Source organism: Mchenga conophoros, linkage group LG3 (assembly GCF_057382185.1).
Source record: "Mchenga conophoros isolate Kocher_MC1m ecotype Shallow Benthic linkage group LG3, M_conophoros_male_GT1.1, whole genome shotgun sequence".
Lineage (NCBI taxonomy): Eukaryota > Metazoa > Chordata > Actinopteri > Cichliformes > Cichlidae > Mchenga > Mchenga conophoros.
Genome location: NC_140528.1, coordinates 56,924,825 through 56,948,266, shown reverse-complemented (window position 1 = coordinate 56,948,266; position 23,442 = coordinate 56,924,825). Strand labels below are relative to the sequence as shown.

At 46.8% G+C, this 23,442-nt stretch overlaps 1 protein-coding gene and 29 non-coding genes across 30 annotated transcripts in view; all 30 read right to left on the bottom strand.

The window, feature by feature from the left end:
* Positions 1-23,442, bottom strand: part of nhsl2 (NHS-like 2) — a 225,123-nt gene that overhangs the window by 174,946 nt on the left and 26,735 nt on the right. The gene's annotated exons all lie outside the window — the stretch shown is intronic.
* trnae-uuc (transfer RNA glutamic acid (anticodon UUC)) lies at positions 916-987 on the bottom strand. The gene has a single exon. It is a non-coding gene; the product is annotated as a tRNA-Glu (tRNA).
* On the bottom strand, positions 1,358-1,439 carry trnal-aag (transfer RNA leucine (anticodon AAG)). Its single transcript has one exon. It is a non-coding gene; the product is annotated as a tRNA-Leu (tRNA).
* Positions 2,481-2,552, bottom strand: trnae-uuc (transfer RNA glutamic acid (anticodon UUC)). Its single transcript has one exon. It is a non-coding gene; the product is annotated as a tRNA-Glu (tRNA).
* trnae-uuc (transfer RNA glutamic acid (anticodon UUC)) lies at positions 4,047-4,118 on the bottom strand. Its single transcript has one exon. It is a non-coding gene; the product is annotated as a tRNA-Glu (tRNA).
* On the bottom strand, positions 4,489-4,570 carry trnal-aag (transfer RNA leucine (anticodon AAG)). The gene has a single exon. It is a non-coding gene; the product is annotated as a tRNA-Leu (tRNA).
* On the bottom strand, positions 5,612-5,683 carry trnae-uuc (transfer RNA glutamic acid (anticodon UUC)). Its single transcript has one exon. It is a non-coding gene; the product is annotated as a tRNA-Glu (tRNA).
* trnal-aag (transfer RNA leucine (anticodon AAG)) lies at positions 6,054-6,135 on the bottom strand. The gene has a single exon. It is a non-coding gene; the product is annotated as a tRNA-Leu (tRNA).
* trnae-uuc (transfer RNA glutamic acid (anticodon UUC)) lies at positions 7,177-7,248 on the bottom strand. Its single transcript has one exon. It is a non-coding gene; the product is annotated as a tRNA-Glu (tRNA).
* On the bottom strand, positions 7,619-7,700 carry trnal-aag (transfer RNA leucine (anticodon AAG)). Its single transcript has one exon. It is a non-coding gene; the product is annotated as a tRNA-Leu (tRNA).
* Positions 8,742-8,813, bottom strand: trnae-uuc (transfer RNA glutamic acid (anticodon UUC)). Its single transcript has one exon. It is a non-coding gene; the product is annotated as a tRNA-Glu (tRNA).
* On the bottom strand, positions 9,184-9,265 carry trnal-aag (transfer RNA leucine (anticodon AAG)). The gene has a single exon. It is a non-coding gene; the product is annotated as a tRNA-Leu (tRNA).
* trnae-uuc (transfer RNA glutamic acid (anticodon UUC)) lies at positions 10,307-10,378 on the bottom strand. The gene has a single exon. It is a non-coding gene; the product is annotated as a tRNA-Glu (tRNA).
* Positions 10,749-10,830, bottom strand: trnal-aag (transfer RNA leucine (anticodon AAG)). The gene has a single exon. It is a non-coding gene; the product is annotated as a tRNA-Leu (tRNA).
* On the bottom strand, positions 11,872-11,943 carry trnae-uuc (transfer RNA glutamic acid (anticodon UUC)). The gene has a single exon. It is a non-coding gene; the product is annotated as a tRNA-Glu (tRNA).
* On the bottom strand, positions 12,314-12,395 carry trnal-aag (transfer RNA leucine (anticodon AAG)). Its single transcript has one exon. It is a non-coding gene; the product is annotated as a tRNA-Leu (tRNA).
* trnae-uuc (transfer RNA glutamic acid (anticodon UUC)) lies at positions 13,437-13,508 on the bottom strand. Its single transcript has one exon. It is a non-coding gene; the product is annotated as a tRNA-Glu (tRNA).
* On the bottom strand, positions 13,879-13,960 carry trnal-aag (transfer RNA leucine (anticodon AAG)). The gene has a single exon. It is a non-coding gene; the product is annotated as a tRNA-Leu (tRNA).
* trnae-uuc (transfer RNA glutamic acid (anticodon UUC)) lies at positions 15,002-15,073 on the bottom strand. The gene has a single exon. It is a non-coding gene; the product is annotated as a tRNA-Glu (tRNA).
* trnal-aag (transfer RNA leucine (anticodon AAG)) lies at positions 15,444-15,525 on the bottom strand. Its single transcript has one exon. It is a non-coding gene; the product is annotated as a tRNA-Leu (tRNA).
* Positions 16,567-16,638, bottom strand: trnae-uuc (transfer RNA glutamic acid (anticodon UUC)). Its single transcript has one exon. It is a non-coding gene; the product is annotated as a tRNA-Glu (tRNA).
* trnal-aag (transfer RNA leucine (anticodon AAG)) lies at positions 17,009-17,090 on the bottom strand. The gene has a single exon. It is a non-coding gene; the product is annotated as a tRNA-Leu (tRNA).
* On the bottom strand, positions 18,125-18,196 carry trnae-uuc (transfer RNA glutamic acid (anticodon UUC)). The gene has a single exon. It is a non-coding gene; the product is annotated as a tRNA-Glu (tRNA).
* Positions 18,567-18,648, bottom strand: trnal-aag (transfer RNA leucine (anticodon AAG)). The gene has a single exon. It is a non-coding gene; the product is annotated as a tRNA-Leu (tRNA).
* trnae-uuc (transfer RNA glutamic acid (anticodon UUC)) lies at positions 19,679-19,750 on the bottom strand. Its single transcript has one exon. It is a non-coding gene; the product is annotated as a tRNA-Glu (tRNA).
* On the bottom strand, positions 20,121-20,202 carry trnal-aag (transfer RNA leucine (anticodon AAG)). The gene has a single exon. It is a non-coding gene; the product is annotated as a tRNA-Leu (tRNA).
* trnae-uuc (transfer RNA glutamic acid (anticodon UUC)) lies at positions 21,244-21,315 on the bottom strand. Its single transcript has one exon. It is a non-coding gene; the product is annotated as a tRNA-Glu (tRNA).
* Positions 21,686-21,767, bottom strand: trnal-aag (transfer RNA leucine (anticodon AAG)). The gene has a single exon. It is a non-coding gene; the product is annotated as a tRNA-Leu (tRNA).
* On the bottom strand, positions 22,809-22,880 carry trnae-uuc (transfer RNA glutamic acid (anticodon UUC)). Its single transcript has one exon. It is a non-coding gene; the product is annotated as a tRNA-Glu (tRNA).
* trnal-aag (transfer RNA leucine (anticodon AAG)) lies at positions 23,251-23,332 on the bottom strand. Its single transcript has one exon. It is a non-coding gene; the product is annotated as a tRNA-Leu (tRNA).

Sequence of the window (23,442 nt, the reverse complement as noted above, 5' to 3'; positions counted from 1 at the left end):
ACTGAGTGTTTTTGGACAGGATGGCATCTGCCTGCCCTGGGTAAGATCCTATTGCAGCAATGAGATTTCAACCCACACGTGTGAAGAGCCCAAAGCCTTAACCCAGGTCCTTAGACCTCACAACCTAACACCTTACAATGCGGTGGACTTGAAGCACACTTGAGTGGCATGTAGTTACAGCAGGGAAACAGCAAAGCTTGCAAAGGTGTAACACAAACTGGAACGAGTTTCTTCAACTTCATAAACAGTACCTTTGCATAATACCCAAAACTGATTAACAATGGTGATCAGTTTGTTTGCACTGATTAACAATGGGCTGTTGGCTCACTTTCATCATCATTCACATGCAAATTGCCACAACCATTGATCAATGGACAGGATTACCATTCACAGAGAGTTGGGGAATGGCTGCAATCACAGCACTGAAAGATGGTGAAACATGTACCCTTAGTCCTGCTCCCTCCGTTCAAAGATGGCCATTTGCTTTTCACATAAATGGCCTCCTTGACTCCCCGCTCACACTATCCTACCTCCCCGCCCAGAATGTGTACATCCTCATCAGTAGAAGAGCGGCCACTGAACTGTAGGTCTAAACAGACTGCTGAGAACTGGCCTGACCAGCTAGCTGTTTTGTGTCGTGACATGCGCTTAGCCAGGTTTTGGCTGGTTTTCCTGTTTCCTTCATGGCAATCCTAAGGGGAAGAGGGAAAAGTCTGTATTCTGCTCCTGCTTGGAGAGTATTGACTGGAGGTTGCAAATGGGTATGCAGTGCTGCACTAAGAAGCTCCTTGTGATTGCTTTGTTCACTAGCACATTGTCAAAAGGCAACAGGTACCTGCCAATAACCATCCCCATTTATCCCAGTAGAGGAATAGCACACGGTACACCTTGGCTTAGGGAAACATTAAAGACATGTTCCCATACCGGGAGTTGAACCCGGGCCACCTGGGTGAAAACCAGGAATCCTAACCGCTAGACCATATGGGAGTGAGGTGCTTGCACACCACTGTAGTGAAATCAAGGACACTTTTGTAACTCTGCAGTCATGGTGAGTGCAACACAGCACCACCTTAACCACTCCCCCACTGGCTGCAGGTTCTGGTTAAAAGCAGTAACTAGTCAGGGATGACACCATGAGTGAAAACCAACAAATTAACTTGAAAACTGGTGGGAAAATTCTGCAAGTTGTTAAGACTTCAAAGCCCTCCATCAAAAGATTTACTCTTGAGGTGATTCCTGCAAGTTGGACTTGGCATACGTGTGGCAACAGAATTTCATCTCCATGCCATGTAGGACTTTCCATTTATTGGCAAGACATGAAACCCAACACCAAGGGAACTTTGCAGCTACATCTGCGTGGCAGCAGTGGGATTCGAACCCACGCCCCCAAAGAGACTGGAGCCTTAATCCAGCACCTTAGACTGCTCGGTCATGCTACCACTACAACTAGCAGCCTCCTAGCCAAGTACTAGACGGTAAAACTTGAAAAGGTGCAGCACAAACTAGAAGCCCAGAACATTCAGCAATGCTCTTAATGTTGTAGGAAAGAAATGGTCTCCTACTTCACTGAGTGTTTTTGGACAGGATGGCATCTGCCTGCCCTGGGTAAGATCCTATTGCAGCAATGAGATTTCAACCCACACGTGTGAAGAGCCCAAAGCCTTAACCCAGGTCCTTAGACCTCACAACCTAACACCTTACAATGCGGTGGACTTGAAGCACACTTGAGTGGCATGTAGTTACAGCAGGGAAACAGCAAAGCTTGCAAAGGTGTAACACAAACTGGAACGAGTTTCTTCAACTTCATAAACAGTACCTTTGCATAATACCCAAAACTGATTAACAATGGTGATCAGTTTGTTTGCACTGATTAACAATGGGCTGTTGGCTCACTTTCATCATCATTCACATGCAAATTGCCACAACCATTGATCAATGGACAGGATTACCATTCACAGAGAGTTGGGGAATGGCTGCAATCACAGCACTGAAAGATGGTGAAACATGTACCCTTAGTCCTGCTCCCTCCGTTCAAAGATGGCCATTTGCTTTTCACATAAATGGCCTCCTTGACTCCCCGCTCACACTATCCTACCTCCCCGCCCAGAATGTGTACATCCTCATCAGTAGAAGAGCGGCCACTGAACTGTAGGTCTAAACAGACTGCTGAGAACTGGCCTGACCAGCTAGCTGTTTTGTGTCGTGACATGCGCTTAGCCAGGTTTTGGCTGGTTTTCCTGTTTCCTTCATGGCAATCCTAAGGGGAAGAGGGAAAAGTCTGTATTCTGCTCCTGCTTGGAGAGTATTGACTGGAGGTTGCAAATGGGTATGCAGTGCTGCACTAAGAAGCTCCTTGTGATTGCTTTGTTCACTAGCACATTGTCAAAAGGCAACAGGTACCTGCCAATAACCATCCCCATTTATCCCAGTAGAGGAATAGCACACGGTACACCTTGGCTTAGGGAAACATTAAAGACATGTTCCCATACCGGGAGTTGAACCCGGGCCACCTGGGTGAAAACCAGGAATCCTAACCGCTAGACCATATGGGAGTGAGGTGCTTGCACACCACTGTAGTGAAATCAAGGACACTTTTGTAACTCTGCAGTCATGGTGAGTGCAACACAGCACCACCTTAACCACTCCCCCACTGGCTGCAGGTTCTGGTTAAAAGCAGTAACTAGTCAGGGATGACACCATGAGTGAAAACCAACAAATTAACTTGAAAACTGGTGGGAAAATTCTGCAAGTTGTTAAGACTTCAAAGCCCTCCATCAAAAGATTTACTCTTGAGGTGATTCCTGCAAGTTGGACTTGGCATACGTGTGGCAACAGAATTTCATCTCCATGCCATGTAGGACTTTCCATTTATTGGCAAGACATGAAACCCAACACCAAGGGAACTTTGCAGCTACATCTGAGTGGCAGCAGTTGGAATCCGAACCCACGCCCCCGAAGAGACTGGAGCCTTAATCCAGCACCTTAGACCGCTCGGTCATGCTACCACTACAACTAGCAGCCTCCTAGCCAAGTACTAGACGGTAAAACTTGAAAAGGTGCAGCACAAACTAGAAGCCCAGAACATTCAGCAATGCTCTTAATGCTGTAGGAAAGAAATGGTCTCCTACTTCACTGAGTGTTTTTGGACAGGATGGCATCTGCCTGCCCTGGGTAAGATCCTATTGCAGCAATGAGATTTCAACCCACACGTGTGAAGAGCCCAAAGCCTTAACCCAGGTCCTTAGACCTCACAACCTAACACCTTACAATGCGGTGGACTTGAAGCACACTTGAGTGGCATGTAGTTACAGCAGGGAAACAGCAAAGCTTGCAAAGGTGTAACACAAACTGGAACGAGTTTCTTCAACTTCATAAACAGTACCTTTGCATAATACCCAAAACTGATTAACAATGGTGATCAGTTTGTTTGCACTGATTAACAATGGGCTGTTGGCTCACTTTCATCATCATTCACATGCAAATTGCCACAACCATTGATCAATGGACAGGATTACCATTCACAGAGAGTTGGGGAATGGCTGCAATCACAGCACTGAAAGATGGTGAAACATGTACCCTTAGTCCTGCTCCCTCCGTTCAAAGATGGCCATTTGCTTTTCACATAAATGGCCTCCTTGACTCCCCGCTCACACTATCCTACCTCCCCGCCCAGAATGTGTACATCCTCATCAGTAGAAGAGCGGCCACTGAACTGTAGGTCTAAACAGACTGCTGAGAACTGGCCTGACCAGCTAGCTGTTTTGTGTCGTGACATGCGCTTAGCCAGGTTTTGGCTGGTTTTCCTGTTTCCTTCATGGCAATCCTAAGGGGAAGAGGGAAAAGTCTGTATTCTGCTCCTGCTTGGAGAGTATTGACTGGAGGTTGCAAATGGGTATGCAGTGCTGCACTAAGAAGCTCCTTGTGATTGCTTTGTTCACTAGCACATTGTCAAAAGGCAACAGGTACCTGCCAATAACCATCCCCATTTATCCCAGTAGAGGAATAGCACACGGTACACCTTGGCTTAGGGAAACATTAAAGACATGTTCCCATACCGGGAGTTGAACCCGGGCCACCTGGGTGAAAACCAGGAATCCTAACCGCTAGACCATATGGGAGTGAGGTGCTTGCACACCACTGTAGTGAAATCAAGGACACTTTTGTAACTCTGCAGTCATGGTGAGTGCAACACAGCACCACCTTAACCACTCCCCCACTGGCTGCAGGTTCTGGTTAAAAGCAGTAACTAGTCAGGGATGACACCATGAGTGAAAACCAACAAATTAACTTGAAAACTGGTGGGAAAATTCTGCAAGTTGTTAAGACTTCAAAGCCCTCCATCAAAAGATTTACTCTTGAGGTGATTCCTGCAAGTTGGACTTGGCATACGTGTGGCAACAGAATTTCATCTCCATGCCATGTAGGACTTTCCATTTATTGGCAAGACATGAAACCCAACACCAAGGGAACTTTGCAGCTACATCTGCGTGGCAGCAGTGGGATTCGAACCCACGCCCCCGAAGAGACTGGAGCCTTAATCCAGCACCTTAGACCGCTCGGTCATGCTACCACTACAACTAGCAGCCTCCTAGCCAAGTACTAGACGGTAAAACTTGAAAAGGTGCAGCACAAACTAGAAGCCCAGAACATTCAGCAATGCTCTTAATGTTGTAGGAAAGAAATGGTCTCCTACTTCACTGAGTGTTTTTGGACAGGATGGCATCTGCCTGCCCTGGGTAAGATCCTATTGCAGCAATGAGATTTCAACCCACACGTGTGAAGAGCCCAAAGCCTTAACCCAGGTCCTTAGACCTCACAACCTAACACCTTACAATGCGGTGGACTTGAAGCACACTTGAGTGGCATGTAGTTACAGCAGGGAAACAGCAAAGCTTGCAAAGGTGTAACACAAACTGGAACGAGTTTCTTCAACTTCATAAACAGTACCTTTGCATAATACCCAAAACTGATTAACAATGGTGATCAGTTTGTTTGCACTGATTAACAATGGGCTGTTGGCTCACTTTCATCATCATTCACATGCAAATTGCCACAACCATTGATCAATGGACAGGATTACCATTCACAGAGAGTTGGGGAATGGCTGCAATCACAGCACTGAAAGATGGTGAAACATGTACCCTTAGTCCTGCTCCCTCCGTTCAAAGATGGCCATTTGCTTTTCACATAAATGGCCTCCTTGACTCCCCGCTCACACTATCCTACCTCCCCGCCCAGAATGTGTACATCCTCATCAGTAGAAGAGCGGCCACTGAACTGTAGGTCTAAACAGACTGCTGAGAACTGGCCTGACCAGCTAGCTGTTTTGTGTCGTGACATGCGCTTAGCCAGGTTTTGGCTGGTTTTCCTGTTTCCTTCATGGCAATCCTAAGGGGAAGAGGGAAAAGTCTGTATTCTGCTCCTGCTTGGAGAGTATTGACTGGAGGTTGCAAATGGGTATGCAGTGCTGCACTAAGAAGCTCCTTGTGATTGCTTTGTTCACTAGCACATTGTCAAAAGGCAACAGGTACCTGCCAATAACCATCCCCATTTATCCCAGTAGAGGAATAGCACACGGTACACCTTGGCTTAGGGAAACATTAAAGACATGTTCCCATACCGGGAGTTGAACCCGGGCCACCTGGGTGAAAACCAGGAATCCTAACCGCTAGACCATATGGGAGTGAGGTGCTTGCACACCACTGTAGTGAAATCAAGGACACTTTTGTAACTCTGCAGTCATGGTGAGTGCAACACAGCACCACCTTAACCACTCCCCCACTGGCTGCAGGTTCTGGTTAAAAGCAGTAACTAGTCAGGGATGACACCATGAGTGAAAACCAACAAATTAACTTGAAAACTGGTGGGAAAATTCTGCAAGTTGTTAAGACTTCAAAGCCCTCCATCAAAAGATTGACTCTTGAGGTGATTCCTGCAAGTTGGACTTGGCATACGTGTGGCAACAGAATTTCATCTCCATGCCATGTAGGACTTTCCATTTATTGGCAAGACATGAAACCCAACACCAAGGGAACTTTGCAGCTACATCTGCGTGGCAGCAGTGGGATTCGAACCCACGCCCCCGAAGAGACTGGAGCCTTAATCCAGCACCTTAGACCGCTCGGTCATGCTACCACTGCAACTAGCAGCCTCCTAGCCAAGTACTAGACGGTAAAACTTGAAAAGGTGCAGCACAAACTAGAAGCCCAGAACATTCAGCAATGCTCTTAATGTTGTAGGAAAGAAATGGTCTCCTACTTCACTGAGTGTTTTTGGACAGGATGGCATCTGCCTGCCCTGGGTAAGATCCTATTGCAGCAATGAGATTTCAACCCACACGTGTGAAGAGCCCAAAGCCTTAACCCAGGTCCTTAGACCTCACAACCTAACACCTTACAATGCGGTGGACTTGAAGCACACTTGAGTGGCATGTAGTTACAGCAGGGAAACAGCAAAGCTTGCAAAGGTGTAACACAAACTGGAACGAGTTTCTTCAACTTCATAAACAGTACCTTTGCATAATACCCAAAACTGATTAACAATGGTGATCAGTTTGTTTGCACTGATTAACAATGGGCTGTTGGCTCACTTTCATCATCATTCACATGCAAATTGCCACAACCATTGATCAATGGACAGGATTACCATTCACAGAGAGTTGGGGAATGGCTGCAATCACAGCACTGAAAGATGGTGAAACATGTACCCTTAGTCCTGCTCCCTCCGTTCAAAGATGGCCATTTGCTTTTCACATAAATGGCCTCCTTGACTCCCCGCTCACACTATCCTACCTCCCCGCCCAGAATGTGTACATCCTCATCAGTAGAAGAGCGGCCACTGAACTGTAGGTCTAAACAGACTGCTGAGAACTGGCCTGACCAGCTAGCTGTTTTGTGTCGTGACATGCGCTTAGCCAGGTTTTGGCTGGTTTTCCTGTTTCCTTCATGGCAATCCTAAGGGGAAGAGGGAAAAGTCTGTATTCTGCTCCTGCTTGGAGAGTATTGACTGGAGGTTGCAAATGGGTATGCAGTGCTGCACTAAGAAGCTCCTTGTGATTGCTTTGTTCACTAGCACATTGTCAAAAGGCAACAGGTACCTGCCAATAACCATCCCCATTTATCCCAGTAGAGGAATAGCACACGGTACACCTTGGCTTAGGGAAACATTAAAGACATGTTCCCATACCGGGAGTTGAACCCGGGCCACCTGGGTGAAAACCAGGAATCCTAACCGCTAGACCATATGGGAGTGAGGTGCTTGCACACCACTGTAGTGAAATCAAGGACACTTTTGTAACTCTGCAGTCATGGTGAGTGCAACACAGCACCACCTTAACCACTCCCCCACTGGCTGCAGGTTCTGGTTAAAAGCAGTAACTAGTCAGGGATGACACCATGAGTGAAAACCAACAAATTAACTTGAAAACTGGTGGGAAAATTCTGCAAGTTGTTAAGACTTCAAAGCCCTCCATCAAAAGATTTACTCTTGAGGTGATTCCTGCAAGTTGGACTTGGCATACGTGTGGCAACAGAATTTCATCTCCATGCCATGTAGGACTTTCCATTTATTGGCAAGACATGAAACCCAACACCAAGGGAACTTTGCAGCTACATCTGCGTGGCAGCAGTGGGATTCGAACCCACGCCCCCGAAGAGACTGGAGCCTTAATCCAGCACCTTAGACCGCTCGGTCATGCTACCACTACAACTAGCAGCCTCCTAGCCAAGTACTAGACGGTAAAACTTGAAAAGGTGCAGCACAAACTAGAAGCCCAGAACATTCAGCAATGCTCTTAATGTTGTAGGAAAGAAATGGTCTCCTACTTCACTGAGTGTTTTTGGACAGGATGGCATCTGCCTGCCCTGGGTAAGATCCTATTGCAGCAATGAGATTTCAACCCACACGTGTGAAGAGCCCAAAGCCTTAACCCAGGTCCTTAGACCTCACAACCTAACACCTTACAATGCGGTGGACTTGAAGCACACTTGAGTGGCATGTAGTTACAGCAGGGAAACAGCAAAGCTTGCAAAGGTGTAACACAAACTGGAACGAGTTTCTTCAACTTCATAAACAGTACCTTTGCATAATACCCAAAACTGATTAACAATGGTGATCAGTTTGTTTGCACTGATTAACAATGGGCTGTTGGCTCACTTTCATCATCATTCACATGCAAATTGCCACAACCATTGATCAATGGACAGGATTACCATTCACAGAGAGTTGGGGAATGGCTGCAATCACAGCACTGAAAGATGGTGAAACATGTACCCTTAGTCCTGCTCCCTCCGTTCAAAGATGGCCATTTGCTTTTCACATAAATGGCCTCCTTGACTCCCCGCTCACACTATCCTACCTCCCCGCCCAGAATGTGTACATCCTCATCAGTAGAAGAGCGGCCACTGAACTGTAGGTCTAAACAGACTGCTGAGAACTGGCCTGACCAGCTAGCTGTTTTGTGTCGTGACATGCGCTTAGCCAGGTTTTGGCTGGTTTTCCTGTTTCCTTCATGGCAATCCTAAGGGGAAGAGGGAAAAGTCTGTATTCTGCTCCTGCTTGGAGAGTATTGACTGGAGGTTGCAAATGGGTATGCAGTGCTGCACTAAGAAGCTCCTTGTGATTGCTTTGTTCACTAGCACATTGTCAAAAGGCAACAGGTACCTGCCAATAACCATCCCCATTTATCCCAGTAGAGGAATAGCACACGGTACACCTTGGCTTAGGGAAACATTAAAGACATGTTCCCATACCGGGAGTTGAACCCGGGCCACCTGGGTGAAAACCAGGAATCCTAACCGCTAGACCATATGGGAGTGAGGTGCTTGCACACCACTGTAGTGAAATCAAGGACACTTTTGTAACTCTGCAGTCATGGTGAGTGCAACACAGCACCACCTTAACCACTCCCCCACTGGCTGCAGGTTCTGGTTAAAAGCAGTAACTAGTCAGGGATGACACCATGAGTGAAAACCAACAAATTAACTTGAAAACTGGTGGGAAAATTCTGCAAGTTGTTAAGACTTCAAAGCCCTCCATCAAAAGAGTTACTCTTGAGGTGATTCCTGCAAGTTGGACTTGGCATACGTGTGGCAACAGAATTTCATCTCCATGCCATGTAGGACTTTCCATTTATTGGCAAGACATGAAACCCAACACCAAGGGAACTTTGCAGCTACATCTGCGTGGCAGCAGTGGGATTCGAACCCACGGCCCCAAAGAGACTGGAGCCTTAATCCAGCACCTTAGACCGCTCGGTCATGCTACCACTACAACTAGCAGCCTCCTAGCCAAGTACTAGACGGTAAAACTTGAAAAGGTGCAGCACAAACTAGAAGCCCAGAACATTCAGCAATGCTCTTAATGTTGTAGGAAAGAAATGGTCTCCTACTTCACTGAGTGTTTTTGGACAGGATGGCATCTGCCTGCCCTGGGTAAGATCCTATTGCAGCAATGAGATTTCAACCCACACGTGTGAAGAGCCCAAAGCCTTAACCCAGGTCCTTAGACCTCACAACCTAACACCTTACAATGCGGTGGACTTGAAGCACACTTGAGTGGCATGTAGTTACAGCAGGGAAACAGCAAAGCTTGCAAAGGTGTAACACAAACTGGAACGAGTTTCTTCAACTTCATAAACAGTACCTTTGCATAATACCCAAAACTGATTAACAATGGTGATCAGTTTGTTTGCACTGATTAACAATGGGCTGTTGGCTCACTTTCATCATCATTCACATGCAAATTGCCACAACCATTGATCAATGGACAGGATTACCATTCACAGAGAGTTGGGGAATGGCTGCAATCACAGCACTGAAAGATGGTGAAACATGTACCCTTAGTCCTGCTCCCTCCGTTCAAAGATGGCCATTTGCTTTTCACATAAATGGCCTCCTTGACTCCCCGCTCACACTATCCTACCTCCCCGCCCAGAATGTGTACATCCTCATCAGTAGAAGAGCGGCCACTGAACTGTAGGTCTAAACAGACTGCTGAGAACTGGCCTGACCAGCTAGCTGTTTTGTGTCGTGACATGCGCTTAGCCAGGTTTTGGCTGGTTTTCCTGTTTCCTTCATGGCAATCCTAAGGGGAAGAGGGAAAAGTCTGTATTCTGCTCCTGCTTGGAGAGTATTGACTGGAGGTTGCAAATGGGTATGCAGTGCTGCACTAAGAAGCTCCTTGTGATTGCTTTGTTCACTAGCACATTGTCAAAAGGCAACAGGTACCTGCCAATAACCATCCCCATTTATCCCAGTAGAGGAATAGCACACGGTACACCTTGGCTTAGGGAAACATTAAAGACATGTTCCCATACCGGGAGTTGAACCCGGGCCACCTGGGTGAAAACCAGGAATCCTAACCGCTAGACCATATGGGAGTGAGGTGCTTGCACACCACTGTAGTGAAATCAAGGACACTTTTGTAACTCTGCAGTCATGGTGAGTGCAACACAGCACCACCTTAACCACTCCCCCACTGGCTGCAGGTTCTGGTTAAAAGCAGTAACTAGTCAGGGATGACACCATGAGTGAAAACCAACAAATTAACTTGAAAACTGGTGGGAAAATTCTGCAAGTTGTTAAGACTTCAAAGCCCTCCATCAAAAGATTTACTCTTGAGGTGATTCCTGCAAGTTGGACTTGGCATACGTGTGGCAACAGAATTTCATCTCCATGCCATGTAGGACTTTCCATTTATTGGCAAGACATGAAACCCAACACCAAGGGAACTTTGCAGCTACATCTGCGTGGCAGCAGTGGGATTCGAACCCACGCCCCCGAAGAGACTGGAGCCTTAATCCAGCACCTTAGACCGCTCGGTCATGCTACCACTACAACTAGCAGCCTCCTAGCCAAGTACTAGACGGTAAAACTTGAAAAGGTGCAGCACAAACTAGAAGCCCAGAACATTCAGCAATGCTCTTAATGTTGTAGGAAAGAAATGGTCTCCTACTTCACTGAGTGTTTTTGGACAGGATGGCATCTGCCTGCCCTGGGTAAGATCCTATTGCAGCAATGAGATTTCAACCCACACGTGTGAAGAGCCCAAAGCCTTAACCCAGGTCCTTAGACCTCACAACCTAACACCTTACAATGCGGTGGACTTGAAGCACACTTGAGTGGCATGTAGTTACAGCAGGGAAACAGCAAAGCTTGCAAAGGTGTAACACAAACTGGAACGAGTTTCTTCAACTTCATAAACAGTACCTTTGCATAATACCCAAAACTGATTAACAATGGTGATCAGTTTGTTTGCACTGATTAACAATGGGCTGTTGGCTCACTTTCATCATCATTCACATGCAAATTGCCACAACCATTGATCAATGGACAGGATTACCATTCACAGAGAGTTGGGGAATGGCTGCAATCACAGCACTGAAAGATGGTGAAACATGTACCCTTAGTCCTGCTCCCTCCGTTCAAAGATGGCCATTTGCTTTTCACATAAATGGCCTCCTTGACTCCCCGCTCACACTATCCTACCTCCCCGCCCAGAATGTGTACATCCTCATCAGTAGAAGAGCGGCCACTGAACTGTAGGTCTAAACAGACTGCTGAGAACTGGCCTGACCAGCTAGCTGTTTTGTGTCGTGACATGCGCTTAGCCAGGTTTTGGCTGGTTTTCCTGTTTCCTTCATGGCAATCCTAAGGGGAAGAGGGAAAAGTCTGTATTCTGCTCCTGCTTGGAGAGTATTGACTGGAGGTTGCAAATGGGTATGCAGTGCTGCACTAAGAAGCTCCTTGTGATTGCTTTGTTCACTAGCACATTGTCAAAAGGCAACAGGTACCTGCCAATAACCATCCCCATTTATCCCAGTAGAGGAATAGCACACGGTACACCTTGGCTTAGGGAAACATTAAAGACATGTTCCCATACCGGGAGTTGAACCCGGGCCACCTGGGTGAAAACCAGGAATCCTAACCGCTAGACCATATGGGAGTGAGGTGCTTGCACACCACTGTAGTGAAATCAAGGACACTTTTGTAACTCTGCAGTCATGGTGAGTGCAACACAGCACCACCTTAACCACTCCCCCACTGGCTGCAGGTTCTGGTTAAAAGCAGTAACTAGTCAGGGATGACACCATGAGTGAAAACCAACAAATTAACTTGAAAACTGGTGGGAAAATTCTGCAAGTTGTTAAGACTTCAAAGCCCTCCATCAAAAGATTTACTCTTGAGGTGATTCCTGCAAGTTGGACTTGGCATACGTGTGGCAACAGAATTTCATCTCCATGCCATGTAGGACTTTCCATTTATTGGCAAGACATGAAACCTAACACCAAGGGAACTTTGCAGCTACATCTGCGTGGCAGCAGTGGGATTCGAACCCACGCCCCCGAAGAGACTGGAGCCTTAATCCAGCACCTTAGACCGCTCGGTCATGCTACCACTGCAACTAGCAGCCTCCTAGCCAAGTACTAGACGGTAAAACTTGAAAAGGTGCAGCACAAACTAGAAGCCCAGAACATTCAGCAATGCTCTTAATGTTGTAGGAAAGAAATGGTCTCCTACTTCACTGAGTGTTTTTGGACAGGATGGCATCTGCCTGCCCTGGGTAAGATCCTATTGCAGCAATGAGATTTCAACCCACACGTGTGAAGAGCCCAAAGCCTTAACCCAGGTCCTTAGACCTCACAACCTAACACCTTACAATGCGGTGGACTTGAAGCACACTTGAGTGGCATGTAGTTACAGCAGGGAAACAGCAAAGCTTGCAAAGGTGTAACACAAACTGGAACGAGTTTCTTCAACTTCATAAACAGTACCTTTGCATAATACCCAAAACTGATTAACAATGGTGATCAGTTTGTTTGCACTGATTAACAATGGGCTGTTGGCTCACTTTCATCATCATTCACATGCAAATTGCCACAACCATTGATCAATGGACAGGATTACCATTCACAGAGAGTTGGGGAATGGCTGCAATCACAGCACTGAAAGATGGTGAAACATGTACCCTTAGTCCTGCTCCCTCCGTTCAAAGATGGCCATTTGCTTTTCACATAAATGGCCTCCTTGACTCCCCGCTCACACTATCCTACCTCCCCGCCCAGAATGTGTACATCCTCATCAGTAGAAGAGCGGCCACTGAACTGTAGGTCTAAACAGACTGCTGAGAACTGGCCTGACCAGCTAGCTGTTTTGTGTCGTGACATGCGCTTAGCCAGGTTTTGGCTGGTTTTCCTGTTTCCTTCATGGCAATCCTAAGGGGAAGAGGGAAAAGTCTGTATTCTGCTCCTGCTTGGAGAGTATTGACTGGAGGTTGCAAATGGGTATGCAGTGCTGCACTAAGAAGCTCCTTGTGATTGCTTTGTTCACTAGCACATTGTCAAAAGGCAACAGGTACCTGCCAATAACCATCCCCATTTATCCCAGTAGAGGAATAGCACACGGTACACCTTGGCTTAGGGAAACATTAAAGACATGTTCCCATACCGGGAGTTGAACCCGGGCCACCTGGGTGAAAACCAGGAATCCTAACCGCTAGACCATATGGGAGTGAGGTGCTTGCACACCACTGTAGTGAAATCAAGGACACTTTTGTAACTCTGCAGTCATGGTGAGTGCAACACAGCACCACCTTAACCACTCCCCCACTGGCTGCAGGTTCTGGTTAAAAGCAGTAACTAGTCAGGGATGACACCATGAGTGAAAACCAACAAATTAACTTGAAAACTGGTGGGAAAATTCTGCAAGTTGTTAAGACTTCAAAGCCCTCCATCAAAAGATTTACTCTTGAGGTGATTCCTGCAAGTTGGACTTGGCATACGTGTGGCAACAGAATTTCATCTCCATGCCATGTAGGACTTTCCATTTATTGGCAAGACATGAAACCCAACACCAAGGGAACTTTGCAGCTACATCTGCGTGGCAGCAGTAGGATTCGAACCCACGCCCCCGAAGAGACTGGAGCCTTAATCCAGCACCTTAGACCGCTCGGTCATGCTACCACTACAACTAGCAGCCTCCTAGCCAAGTACTAGACGGTAAAACTTGAAAAGGTGCAGCACAAACTAGAAGCCCAGAACATTCAGCAATGCTCTTAATGTTGTAGGAAAGAAATGGTCTCCTACTTCACTGAGTGTTTTTGGACAGGATGGCATCTGCCTGCCCTGGGTAAGATCCTATTGCAGCAATGAGATTTCAACCCACACGTGTGAAGAGCCCAAAGCCTTAACCCAGGTCCTTAGACCTCACAACCTAACACCTTACAATGCGGTGGACTTGAAGCACACTTGAGTGGCATGTAGTTACAGCAGGGAAACAGCAAAGCTTGCAAAGGTGTAACACAAACTGGAACGAGTTTCTTCAACTTCATAAACAGTACCTTTGCATAATACCCAAAACTGATTAACAATGGTGATCAGTTTGTTTGCACTGATTAACAATGGGCTGTTGGCTCACTTTCATCATCATTCACATGCAAATTGCCACAACCATTGATCAATGGACAGGATTACCATTCACAGAGAGTTGGGGAATGGCTGCAATCACAGCACTGAAAGATGGTGAAACATGTACCCTTAGTCCTGCTCCCTCCGTTCAAAGATGGCCATTTGCTTTTCACATAAATGGCCTCCTTGACTCCCCGCTCACACTATCCTACCTCCCCGCCCAGAATGTGTACATCCTCATCAGTAGAAGAGCGGCCACTGAACTGTAGGTCTAAACAGACTGCTGAGAACTGGCCTGACCAGCTAGCTGTTTTGTGTCGTGACATGCGCTTAGCCAGGTTTTGGCTGGTTTTCCTGTTTCCTTCATGGCAATCCTAAGGGGAAGAGGGAAAAGTCTGTATTCTGCTCCTGCTTGGAGAGTATTGACTGGAGGTTGCAAATGGGTATGCAGTGCTGCACTAAGAAGCTCCTTGTGATTGCTTTGTTCACTAGCACATTGTCAAAAGGCAACAGGTACCTGCCAATAACCATCCCCATTTATCCCAGTAGAGGAATAGCACACGGTACACCTTGGCTTAGGGAAACATTAAAGACATGTTCCCATACCGGGAGTTGAACCCGGGCCACCTGGGTGAAAACCAGGAATCCTAACCGCTAGACCATATGGGAGTGAGGTGCTTGCACACCACTGTAGTGAAATCAAGGACACTTTTGTAACTCTGCAGTCATGGTGAGTGCAACACAGCACCACCTTAACCACTCCCCCACTGGCTGCAGGTTCTGGTTAAAAGCAGTAACTAGTCAGGGATGACACCATGAGTGAAAACCAACAAATTAACTTGAAAACTGGTGGGAAAATTCTGCAAGTTGTTAAGACTTCAAAGCCCTCCATCAAAAGATTTACTCTTGAGGTGATTCCTGCAAGTTGGACTTGGCATACGTGTGGCAACAGAATTTCATCTCCATGCCATGTAGGACTTTCCATTTATTGGCAAGACATGAAACCCAACACCAAGGGAACTTTGCAGCTACATCTGCGTGGCAGCAGTAGGATTCGAACCCACGCCCCCGAAGAGACTGGAGCCTTAATCCAGCACCTTAGACCGCTCGGTCATGCTACCACTACAACTAGCAGCCTCCTAGCCAAGTACTAGACGGTAAAACTTGAAAAGGTGCAGCACAAACTAGAAGCCCAGAACATTCAGCAATGCTCTTAATGTTGTAGGAAAGAAATGGTCTCCTACTTCACTGAGTGTTTTTGGACAGGATGGCATCTGCCTGCCCTGGGTAAGATCCTATTGCAGCAATGAGATTTCAACCCACACGTGTGAAGAGCCCAAAGCCTTAACCCAGGTCCTTAGACCTCACAACCTAACACCTTACAATGCGGTGGACTTGAAGCACACTTGAGTGGCATGTAGTTACAGCAGGGAAACAGCAAAGCTTGCAAAGGTGTAACACAAACTGGAACGAGTTTCTTCAACTTCATAAACAGTACCTTTGCATAATACCCAAAACTGATTAACAATGGTGATCAGTTTGTTTGCACTGATTAACAATGGGCTGTTGGCTCACTTTCATCATCATTCACATGCAAATTGCCACAACCATTGATCAATGGACAGGATTACCATTCACAGAGAGTTGGGGAATGGCTGCAATCACAGCACTGAAAGATGGTGAAACATGTACCCTTAGTCCTGCTCCCTCCGTTCAAAGATGGCCATTTGCTTTTCACATAAATGGCCTCCTTGACTCCCCGCTCACACTATCCTACCTCCCCGCCCAGAATGTGTACATCCTCATCAGTAGAAGAGCGGCCACTGAACTGTAGGTCTAAACAGACTGCTGAGAACTGGCCTGACCAGCTAGCTGTTTTGTGTCGTGACATGCGCTTAGCCAGGTTTTGGCTGGTTTTCCTGTTTCCTTCATGGCAATCCTAAGGGGAAGAGGGAAAAGTCTGTATTCTGCTCCTGCTTGGAGAGTATTGACTGGAGGTTGCAAATGGGTATGCAGTGCTGCACTAAGAAGCTCCTTGTGATTGCTTTGTTCACTAGCACATTGTCAAAAGGCAACAGGTACCTGCCAATAACCATCCCCATTTATCCCAGTAGAGGAATAGCACACGGTACACCTTGGCTTAGGGAAACATTAAAGACATGTTCCCATACCGGGAGTTGAACCCGGGCCACCTGGGTGAAAACCAGGAATCCTAACCGCTAGACCATATGGGAGTGAGGTGCTTGCACACCACTGTAGTGAAATCAAGGACACTTTTGTAACTCTGCAGTCATGGTGAGTGCAACACAGCACCACCTTAACCACTCCCCCACTGGCTGCAGGTTCTGGTTAAAAGCAGTAACTAGTCAGGGATGACACCATGAGTGAAAACCAACAAATTAACTTGAAAACTGGTGGGAAAATTCTGCAAGTTGTTAAGACTTCAAAGCCCTCCATCAAAAGATTTACTCTTGAGGTGATTCCTGCAAGTTGGACTTGGCATACGTGTGGCAACAGAATTTCATCTCCATGCCATGTAGGACTTTCCATTTATTGGCAAGACATGAAACCCAACACCAAGGGAACTTTGCAGCTACATCTGCGTGGCAGCAGTGGGATTCGAACCCACGCCCCCGAAGAGACTGGAGCCTTAATCCAGCACCTTAGACCGCTCGGTCATGCTACCACTACAACTAGCAGCCTCCTAGCCAAGTACTAGACGGTAAAACTTGAAAAGGTGCAGCACAAACTAGAAGCCCAGAACATTCAGCAATGCTCTTAATGTTGTAGGAAAGAAATGGTCTCCTACTTCACTGAGTGTTTTTGGACAGGATGGCATCTGCCTGCCCTGGGTAAGATCCTATTGCAGCAATGAGATTTCAACCCACACGTGTGAAGAGCCCAAAGCCTTAACCCAGGTCCTTAGACCTCACAACCTAACACCTTACAATGCGGTGGACTTGAAGCACACTTGAGTGGCATGTAGTTACAGCAGGGAAACAGCAAAGCTTGCAAAGGTGTAACACAAACTGGAACGAGTTTCTTCAACTTCATAAACAGTACCTTTGCATAATACCCAAAACTGATTAACAATGGTGATCAGTTTGTTTGCACTGATTAACAATGGGCTGTTGGCTCACTTTCATCATCATTCACATGCAAATTGCCACAACCATTGATCAATGGACAGGATTACCATTCACAGAGAGTTGGGGAATGGCTGCAATCACAGCACTGAAAGATGGTGAAACATGTACCCTTAGTCCTGCTCCCTCCGTTCAAAGATGGCCATTTGCTTTTCACATAAATGGCCTCCTTGACTCCCCGCTCACACTATCCTACCTCCCCGCCCAGAATGTGTACATCCTCATCAGTAGAAGAGCGGCCACTGAACTGTAGGTCTAAACAGACTGCTGAGAACTGGCCTGACCAGCTAGCTGTTTTGTGTCGTGACATGCGCTTAGCCAGGTTTTGGCTGGTTTTCCTGTTTCCTTCATGGCAATCCTAAGGGGAAGAGGGAAAAGTCTGTATTCTGCTCCTGCTTGGAGAGTATTGACTGGAGGTTGCAAATGGGTATGCAGTGCTGCACTAAGAAGCTCCTTGTGATTGCTTTGTTCACTAGCACATTGTCAAAAGGTACCTGCCAATAACCATCCCCATTTATCCCAGTAGAGGAATAGCACACGGTACACCTTGGCTTAGGGAAACATTAAAGACATGTTCCCATACCGGGAGTTGAACCCGGGCCACCTGGGTGAAAACCAGGAATCCTAACCGCTAGACCATATGGGAGTGAGGTGCTTGCACACCACTGTAGTGAAATCAAGGACACTTTTGTAACTCTGCAGTCATGGTGAGTGCAACACAGCACCACCTTAACCACTCCCCCACTGGCTGCAGGTTCTGGTTAAAAGCAGTAACTAGTCAGGGATGACACCATGAGTGAAAACCAACAAATTAACTTGAAAACTGGTGGGAAAATTCTGCAAGTTGTTAAGACTTCAAAGCCCTCCATCAAAAGATTTACTCTTGAGGTGATTCCTGCAAGTTGGACTTGGCATACGTGTGGCAACAGAATTTCATCTCCATGCCATGTAGGACTTTCCATTTATTGGCAAGACATGAAACCCAACACCAAGGGAACTTTGCAGCTACATCTGCGTGGCAGCAGTGGGATTCGAACCCACGCCCCCGAAGAGACTGGAGCCTTAATCCAGCACCTTAGACCGCTCGGTCATGCTACCACTGCAACTAGCAGCCTCCTAGCCAAGTACTAGACGGTAAAACTTGAAAAGGTGCAGCACAAACTAGAAGCCCAGAACATTCAGCAATGCTCTTAATGTTGTAGGAAAGAAATGGTCTCCTACTTCACTGAGTGTTTTTGGACAGGATGGCATCTGCCTGCCCTGGGTAAGATCCTATTGCAGCAATGAGATTTCAACCCACACGTGTGAAGAGCCCAAAGCCTTAACCCAGGTCCTTAGACCTCACAACCTAACACCTTACAATGCGGTGGACTTGAAGCACACTTGAGTGGCATGTAGTTACAGCAGGGAAACAGCAAAGCTTGCAAAGGTGTAACACAAACTGGAACGAGTTTCTTCAACTTCATAAACAGTACCTTTGCATAATACCCAAAACTGATTAACAATGGTGATCAGTTTGTTTGCACTGATTAACAATGGGCTGTTGGCTCACTTTCATCATCATTCACATGCAAATTGCCACAACCATTGATCAATGGACAGGATTACCATTCACAGAGAGTTGGGGAATGGCTGCAATCACAGCACTGAAAGATGGTGAAACATGTACCCTTAGTCCTGCTCCCTCCGTTCAAAGATGGCCATTTGCTTTTCACATAAATGGCCTCCTTGACTCCCCGCTCACACTATCCTACCTCCCCGCCCAGAATGTGTACATCCTCATCAGTAGAAGAGCGGCCACTGAACTGTAGGTCTAAACAGACTGCTGAGAACTGGCCTGACCAGCTAGCTGTTTTGTGTCGTGACATGCGCTTAGCCAGGTTTTGGCTGGTTTTCCTGTTTCCTTCATGGCAATCCTAAGGGGAAGAGGGAAAAGTCTGTATTCTGCTCCTGCTTGGAGAGTATTGACTGGAGGTTGCAAATGGGTATGCAGTGCTGCACTAAGAAGCTCCTTGTGATTGCTTTGTTCACTAGCACATTGTCAAAAGGCAACAGGTACCTGCCAATAACCACCCCCATTTATCCCAGCACACGGTACACCTTGGCTTAGGGAAACATTAAAGACATGTTCCCATACCGGGAGTTGAACCCGGGCCACCTGGGTGAAAACCAGGAATCCTAACCGCTAGACCATATGGGAGTGAGGTGCTTGCACACCACTGTAGTGAAATCAAGGACACTTTTGTAACTCTGCAGTCATGGTGAGTGCAACACAGCACCACCTTAACCACTCCCCCACTGGCTGCAGGTTCTGGTTAAAAGCAGTAACTAGTCAGGGATGACACCATGAGTGAAAACCAACAAATTAACTTGAAAACTGGTGGGAAAATTCTGCAAGTTGTTAAGACTTCAAAGCCCTCCATCAAAAGATTGACTCTTGAGGTGATTCCTGCAAGTTGGACTTGGCATACGTGTGGCAACAGAATTTCATCTCCATGCCATGTAGGACTTTCCATTTATTGGCAAGACATGAAACCCAACACTAAGGGAAATTTGCAGCTACATCTGCGTGGCAGCAGTGGGATTCGAACCCACGCCCCCGAAGAGACTGGAGCCTTAATCCAGCACCTTAGACCGCTCGGTCATGCTACCACTACAACTAGCAGCCTCCTAGCCAAGTACTAGACGGTAAAACTTGAAAAGGTGCAGCACAAACTAGAAGCCCAGAACATTCAGCAATGCTCTTAATGTTGTAGGAAAGAAATGGTCTCCTACTTCACTGAGTGTTTTTGGACAGGATGGCATCTGCCTGCCCTGGGTAAGATCCTATTGCAGCAATGAGATTTCAACCCACACGTGTGAAGAGCCCAAAGCCTTAACCCAGGTCCTTAGACCTCACAACCTAACACCTTACAATGCGGTGGACTTGAAGCACACTTGAGTGGCATGTAGTTACAGCAGGGAAACAGCAAAGCTTGCAAAGGTGTAACACAAACTGGAACGAGTTTCTTCAACTTCATAAACAGTACCTTTGCATAATACCCAAAACTGATTAACAATGGTGATCAGTTTGTTTGCACTGATTAACAATGGGCTGTTGGCTCACTTTCATCATCATTCACATGCAAATTGCCACAACCATTGATCAATGGACAGGATTACCATTCACAGAGAGTTGGGGAATGGCTGCAATCACAGCACTGAAAGATGGTGAAACATGTACCCTTAGTCCTGCTCCCTCCGTTCAAAGATGGCCATTTGCTTTTCACATAAATGGCCTCCTTGACTCCCCGCTCACACTATCCTACCTCCCCGCCCAGAATGTGTACATCCTCATCAGTAGAAGAGCGGCCACTGAACTGTAGGTCTAAACAGACTGCTGAGAACTGGCCTGACCAGCTAGCTGTTTTGTGTCGTGACATGCGCTTAGCCAGGTTTTGGCTGGTTTTCCTGTTTCCTTCATGGCAATCCTAAGGGGAAGAGGGAAAAGTCTGTATTCTGCTCCTGCTTGGAGAGTATTGACTGGAGGTTGCAAATGGGTATGCAGTGCTGCACTAAGAAGCTCCTTGTGATTGCTTTGTTCACTAGCACATTGTCAAAAGGCAACAGGTACCTGCCAATAACCATCCCCATTTATCCCAGTAGAGGAATAGCACACGGTACACCTTGGCTTAGGGAAACATTAAAGACATGTTCCCATACCGGGAGTTGAACCCGGGCCACCTGGGTGAAAACCAGGAATCCTAACCGCTAGACCATATGGGAGTGAGGTGCTTGCACACCACTGTAGTGAAATCAAGGACACTTTTGTAACTCTGCAGTCATGGTGAGTGCAACACAGCACCACCTTAACCACTCCCCCACTGGCTGCAGGTTCTGGTTAAAAGCAGTAACTAGTCAGGGATGACACCATGAGTGAAAACCAACAAATTAACTTGAAAACTGGTGGGAAAATTCTGCAAGTTGTTAAGACTTCAAAGCCCTCCATCAAAAGATTTACTCTTGAGGTGATTCCTGCAAGTTGGACTTGGCATACGTGTGGCAACAGAATTTCATCTCCATGCCATGTAGGACTTTCCATTTATTGGCAAGACATGAAACCTAACACCAAGGGAACTTTGCAGCTACATCTGCGTGGCAGCAGTGGGATTCGAACCCACGCCCCCGAAGAGACTGGAGCCTTAATCCAGCACCTTAGACCGCTCGGTCATGCTACCACTGCAACTAGCAGCCTCCTAGCCAAGTACTAGACGGTAAAACTTGAAAAGGTGCAGCACAAACTAGAAGCCCAGAACATTCAGCAATGCTCTTAATGTTGTAGGAAAGAAATGGTCTCCTACTTCACTGAGTGTTTTTGGACAGGATGGCATCTGCCTGCCCTGGGTAAGATCCTATTGCAGCAATGAGATTTCAACCCACACGTGTGAAGAGCCCAAAGCCTTAACCCAGGTCCTTAGACCTCACAACCTAACACCTTACAATGCGGTGGACTTGAAGCACACTTGAGTGGCATGTAGTTACAGCAGGGAAACAGCAAAGCTTGCAAAGGTGTAACACAAACTGGAACGAGTTTCTTCAACTTCATAAACAGTACCTTTGCATAATACCCAAAACTGATTAACAATGGTGATCAGTTTGTTTGCACTGATTAACAATGGGCTGTTGGCTCACTTTCATCATCATTCACATGCAAATTGCCACAACCATTGATCAATGGACAGGATTACCATTCACAGAGAGTTGGGGAATGGCTGCAATCACAGCACTGAAAGATGGTGAAACATGTACCCTTAGTCCTGCTCCCTCCGTTCAAAGATGGCCATTTGCTTTTCACATAAATGGCCTCCTTGACTCCCCGCTCACACTATCCTACCTCCCCGCCCAGAATGTGTACATCCTCATCAGTAGAAGAGCGGCCACTGAACTGTAGGTCTAAACAGACTGCTGAGAACTGGCCTGACCAGCTAGCTGTTTTGTGTCGTGACATGCGCTTAGCCAGGTTTTGGCTGGTTTTCCTGTTTCCTTCATGGCAATCCTAAGGGGAAGAGGGAAAAGTCTGTATTCTGCTCCTGCTTGGAGAGTATTGACTGGAGGTTGCAAATGGGTATGCAGTGCTGCACTAAGAAGCTCCTTGTGATTGCTTTGTTCACTAGCACATTGTCAAAAGGCAACAGGTACCTGCCAATAACCATCCCCATTTATCCCAGTAGAGGAATAGCACACGGTACACCTTGGCTTAGGGAAACATTAAAGACATGTTCCCATACCGGGAGTTGAACCCGGGCCACCTGGGTGAAAACCAGGAATCCTAACCGCTAGACCATATGGGAGTGAGGTGCTTGCACACCACTGTAGTGAAATCAAGGACACTTTTGTAACTCTGCAGTCATGGTGAGTGCAACACAGCACCACCTTAACCACTCCCCCACTGGCTGCAGGTTCTGGTTAAAAGCAGTAACTAGTCAGGGATGACACCATGAGTGAAAACCAACAAATTAACTTGAAAACTGGTGGGAAAATTCTGCAAGTTGTTAAGACTTCAAAGCCCTCCATCAAAAGATTTACTCTTGAGGTGATTCCTGCAAGTTGGACTTGGCATACGTGTGGCAACAGAATTTCATCTCCATGCCATGTAGGACTTTCCATTTATTGGCAAGACATGAAACCCAACACCAAGGGAACTTTGCAGCTACATCTGCGTGGCAGCAGTGGGATTCGAACCCACGCCCCCGAAGAGACTGGAGCCTTAATCCAGCACCTTAGACCGCTCGGTCATGCTACCACTACAACTAGCAGCCTCCTAGCCAAGTACTAGACGGTAAAACTTGAAAAGGTGCAGCACAAACTAGAAGCCCAGAACATTCAGCAATGCTCTTAATGTTGTAGGAAAGA